We start from the raw sequence: 6107 nt of genomic DNA, 5'->3' as shown, positions 1-6107 counted from the left end.
TGGCAGGCAGGTCAGAGCACAGGAGGGGCACCAGGTGCCAGGGTGGCAGAACCCCAAAGATACGACATCCCCCCCACTCCACCAGGCCCTACTCCTGGACCCATCTGTGCCCTGAGACCTGGTTAGTTGTTTTGTTCTCTGCACCCCTGAAACACAATATACAAGAGTAACACTTTATTTTGGGTTTATTATACAATCACCTCATAGTTTCATAGTAGTTTCATAGTTTCATAGTAGCTAGGGTCAGGAGGGAACTGAACAGATCATCTAGCCTGACCCCCTGCCACAGGCAGGAATGAATGCTGGGTTCACAAGACCCCAGACAGGTGATCATCTAACCTCTTTTTGAATTTACCCAAGGTAGGGGCGAGGACCACTTCCCTAGGAAGTTGGTTCCAGATTTTGGCCACCCTAACTAAAATATTGCCTCCTGATCTCTAACCTAAACCTATTTTCCATCAGCTTATGACCATTGTTCCTCATCACCCCAGGTGGTGCTGGGGAGAATAGGGCTCTTCCTATTAACTGATGATCTCCCCTGATGAGCTTGTAGGCAGCCACCAGGTCCCCCCTCGGCCTCCTCTTGCTGAGGCTGAACAGGTTCAGATCCCTCAGGCTCTCCTCATAGGGCCTGTCCTGCTGCCCTCTCTTCGATCAGGTGGCCCTCCTCTGAACTCTTTCCAGGCTGGCCACATCCTCTTTCAAGTGTGGCGCCCAGTACTGGATGCAGTACTCCAATTGTGGCCTAACCAATGTCGCATAGAGGGGGAGTATCACCTCTCTGGACCAGCTTGAGATGCACCGTTGGATGCATGACAAGGTATGGCTGGCCTTGCTGGCTGTGGTCTGGCATTGGCCACTCATATTCATCTTGGATCCCTTTCTGCCTCTGTGCTTTCAAGAGGGGGGGAGCTCCCCAGCTTGTATGTATGCTGTGGATTCCTTCTCCCCAGGTGCAGCTCCCTGCATTTATCTACATTGACCCCCATCCTATTCTCATCTGCCCACTTTCGTAGTCTGTCTAAATCTAGTTGCAGCCTCTCTCCCTTCAAGTGTGCCCACCTCGCCCCACATCTTAGTGTCATCAGCAAACGTGGACAATGTGCTTTCAACCCCTTCGTCCAAGTCGCTGATGAAGATGATAAACAGTGCAGGCCCAAGGACTGAGCCCTGGGGGACCCCACTGCTCACATCTTGCCAGGTTGAGTATGACCCGTCCACCACTACTCTCTGAGTGTGCCCCATCGGCCAGTTTTTTACCCATCCAACTGTGTAGGCATCAATGCCAAAGTCGCTTAATTTGTTAATGAGAATGGGGTGAGAGACAATGTCAAAGGCCTTCTTAAAGTCTAGAAAGACTACATCCACGGCGGCACCATCATCCATCACCTCTATATACAGTATGCAAACACAAATAATGACAAAATATTTTTTGTAATAAAATTAAAATATGTTATAGTAGGTGTTTGACTTTTACTATATGATTTGGGTTTTTTTTCTGGTTCTAAGATGGCAACCCTCCCCTCCCAAAAAGAGTACTTTGGAGGGAGACAAAGGGAGGGGTGGCAAAGGTCAGGGGTTAGGGGAAGGACTTCCAGTTCCAAGATGGCAACCAGGGGGTGGAGCCCCTGTCAAGGAGTGAGGCTACCCTTTTGGCCCTTGATAGCTCACCAAAACTCATTAAATGGCCCTCCTACTGAAATAATTGCCTGCCCTTGTCTTACGGAGTGTGAAGGACTATTGTATTTTATCCTTGAATCTGCAAACACCCTCAAACAATAGCTCTGAGAGAAGTGAGCTGTCTCTTGTCTTTGTGAGTTACCTCAAACATAAAGATGTCTATTTTTGAAAATGAGTTACAGTAGATATGTTGGTACTGGGATATTTCACATGATTTTGATTGCAATAGATGAAGATGGAGCTCAGCAAGATTTTTAGTCCCAATTCACATAAAGTTTAAAGGCCAAGTCTATACAAATGACTATTTAGAGTAATTCTATTGAGGACCTCTAAATTTGTAACCATAGAACAGAAAGTGGAATTTACAAAGTCATCTATTACACGGGTGTTCACCTTCTGTCCTTTGGGCCAAACATGGTCTGCAGAGCCATTGCATCTGGATCATAGGGCTCTCCACAGGTCAGAACATTTAGTAGCAGGGGAGCAGTGGCCATTAATATGGTCACCTTCCCCACTGTGAAATCCCCAAACCCCAAGTACCACACGGTGGGCTGAGGCTGGGGTTGGGCCACATCCCATCCCTCCGGAAAGGCTGGCTTCATGCAGTGTCATTTCCCCTCCCTCCATCGGCTGGACTGGGGCCAGGTCATGCCCCACTTCCCGCTGTGGGGCCAGGTAGGAGCCAGGCTGCCCCCTATACCCTCTGTGTGGTCAGATAGGAGCCACTGCACGCACCTTGGGTGGTGGCTAGGGACCACTAGCCTGATCTGGCTCAAGGACATTGGACTTGCTGAGGAAAAAGTTTGAGCACCACTGATCTATTCCATCTTTTTTTAAAATGGAGGTGGGCTTGGCCTGCAGCAGAAAACCTGAGTTTGACTGAATAATTAAACAGTTACCCAGCTTTTATCATTTTTACTGAAATATATATGCAAACAGTCTCATTTATTTATGTATTTTCCATATTAACTAATACATTCCTAATTTGCCAGAGACAAATCATTTTATATACAGCTGCCCCTGCTTCTGACAGTGGTTTTTCATACTGACATTAATGTCTCCATTAATGTTTGCATTTAGAGGAAAAACCATTAGTCTAGGCAGCAACTTGCCCTCAGGAATTGACTCAAATCAGGGTCCAAGACAGATGGCAAATTCTCCTGATGCTTCTTTCTCTCTCCTGCAGCTGCCTTTACATAAAACCTTGATTGACCCCAAACAAACAGAACAGTGCATTTTTTCAAGAGTGCTTATATATTACAAAAAGTTGGAATATTATGGGTTATACCATGCCCTGCTGACACCTGCCATGGCACTCTTATCACCACTGTAAAACCAAAAGAGAAGTTACTGAAGGGGTCACTTTCAAAAGTAGGATAATAACACAGGAGTTTATGGCTTCCAGTCCTCAATTTAAACAACACCCTTACATCTCAACCTGGGTGTGAAAATCTGTTCACCAGGAACTAAACTGAAATCATGCATTAATTGTATAGGTTGCCAGACAGCTATCTTCAGTCACTGGCTCTGCAATCGTATCTACAGATGCTGTTACTCTTTTAAGCCTGTAAACACTTTTTTGTTTCGTCATTTCTGGTCAGACGGCAAGTGAATTCTTATCCCTTGAGGAAGATAACTTAAGGACATAAACTGACTGTCAGTGTCCTTTTTAGTGAAAAGTTTTAGTTGGTCATGGAAGCTCTACATCTCCCTTTCAGTGTAAACATGCACCCTTCATTTGGGCCTTAAACAGGGTGGGAAAAGAGTATGAATCAAGTGGTGTTGTTTGGACTGGTTCCTATTTCCAATCTCATCCCCAGCTGATGACCCACAGAGCAAACACTGCGCTGACTTAAAATAATTTCTCAGAACATGCTCATGCACAAATACAGACTGGGGAATTAGTTCTGGGAAATATGATTTATGCTGAACGGCTGAAAAAATAGGAGTACTTAGTTTTGAGAAGAGAAGACTGATAGAGGATTTTACAACACTCTTCAAGTACCTGAAGCATGGTTATATGGAGGATGGAAACGGACTATTCTCTATGGCTACAGGAGACAGGACAAGGAGCAAAGGTCTTAAATTGCAGCAAGGGTAATTTAGGTTGAGTACTATGAAGAACTGTCTCACTATGGGCATTTTTACACATGCATGCGTTGCAGCGCTGGGCGCTTTGAAAAGCACCCAGTGCTGTGATGCATGCAGTTGTATAAGCAGTGAAAAGCACATCAGTGCTGAGAAAATGGTGGCAGCATGCTTTTGAACTAAAACACCTTGGAGATGCTTTAGTTTAAAAGTGCATCGCCACCATTTTCTGCATGCTGACGCGCATTTCACCACTTATACAACCGCACACAGCACAATGCAGTTGGCTTCAGTCCGTGTGCAGAGCAGACTTGATTAACCAAGTCTGCTCCAAAGCAGTGGATCTTTGGTGCATTACTGGAAAAAAGTATGTGTATAAATGCCCTATGACGGCAGAGGTGGATCCAGGGGTTGGTGCTGTGATATAGTTGGAACCCCATCTGATTCCTGTTCCACCTAAACTTTAAAAACACGTGCCTGGGAGAGGCAGCAGCCTTTCTTTTCAGACAGTGCTGAGAGTCAGCTGATTTTATGGCTCGTTATCGTCTCCCTGATTCCTGCCAAACTTTCTCCATTTTGTGACTCTCAATCTTTTTTAATGATCTTGATGTTCCACCAGTCAAACTATCCTTTCTTCTCCAGTTTTGCTATCTGTTCTCCATTCCTGGTAATGGCTCTTTTCTATTTGACAACCCTGCATAGAGTTTTGAGCACTAGCTAAAAACCTTAACTCAGGTGCGGAAAAATTAATTCAGATTGACAGTGAAGTATTGAAGGCACTGTCAAGAAGCTCAACAAGGATAATTTTTGTTTTATGAATCTGAATATGAGAGACACATTTGAGCTATAATGGCTACAGGACTATACACAATATCTTTTAACTATTTTAACTATTTTTGCCTTGCTATTTTTTTAATTTACACATAATCTATCATATTAGAGCACCTACACATGTGCCCAAATGCCTGCTCTGACATGTACTAATTAATTGAATTTCAGTGTCACGTGTAATTAGTGTCCCCATTTCAAAATGGCAGTGAGGACGCTTAAACTAAGCTCATTGAACAAGCTTAAGTTAAAGCACCCCAACCGCCATTTTGAAGCAAGGGATGCTGAATACCTGAGATGCTATGGGTGCTTTAATTAGAGTGACTCCCAAGAGCTGGTCTAATTAAAGCACTCTCCTCGCCAACCCTGGAGCATGTGTAAAGATGCCCTTAGTGTACATTCCAATACTTATATTTGTTTGTGCTTTGACCTGAAATTGAATAATATAATGTTGCCCCTCTGGCATTTTAGTAAAGCTTCTAGTTTCACTTCAACTGGAGAAAAGTATGTGTTGTATGTGCCACACTGTGTGTACCCCCGTCATCAAAACCCTAGATCTGCACGCATATGAGAATGACTAAGCACTGGAACAGGCTACCCAGAATGGTTCTGGAATCTCTATGATTGGATAATGTTAAGAGCAGGTTGGACAAAAAGTTCCCTTGTTAGCCAGGGAAGATCCTGCCTTAACCAGATGACCTTCTGAGGCTCCAGCCAACCCTACTATTCTATAATTCTGTGGTTCTATATTTTCCAATTTGATTACAATTGGCATAAGACTGGGATACTTATTCTTATGGGATTCTTTCAAAAAGAAAACTTTTTTAATCAAGATTTCAGTTTAGAAAATATTTAAAACCATTTTTTTGGCTTTTGGGGCTTCCCCCCTTGCTCGTCCTTTTATTCATTTATTAATTTTGCCACACACAAACACAGAAAAAAAGAACAAAAGGGAGAAGAAAGGATAAGGAAAAACAAAAATAGCATTTTTAAATTTACACTGATAAAAATGAAATTTTGTAAAAAAAAATTAAAAAAAAGAAAACGTCTCAAAAATCCTGTTTTTTAAAAAAATATTATCATTGTTAACCAAAAAATTCCTCAAATGCAAAATTTCAATCAGCTCCACTAACCGCTAATATCCTGCTGGGTAGCAGAGAAGGTGCTTGTTTAACCATTATTTTCCAGTTGGCTATATCATTTTAATTGGACATCGTAATTCTTGATGTCCAATTGGCTAATTCTATATATTTAAAGGGCTTAGTCCATCTCTCTGTGGGTCTGTCCGTAATGCTCTTGGAGCACTCTGATTGGTTGTCTCAGCAGCCAATCACAATGCTTACTGAACAACTAATAAGAGTGCTCTGCACAGACAGACACACAGACAGATGGCCAAATGCGAGGTGGGGAGTGTTGCAGTCGGACGCGGAGCTAGGGGGGTGCACAGCCAGATGTGGAGTGGCAGCACAGGTCAGTGGTTGGCAGCGGTGGCCGCCATGTGCAAGCACCCC

Source organism: Alligator sinensis, unplaced genomic scaffold, assembly GCF_000455745.1.
Source record: "Alligator sinensis unplaced genomic scaffold, ASM45574v1 scaffold517_1, whole genome shotgun sequence".
Classification (NCBI taxonomy): Eukaryota; Metazoa; Chordata; order Crocodylia; family Alligatoridae; genus Alligator; species Alligator sinensis.
Note: the sequence above shows the minus strand (reverse complement) of the source record.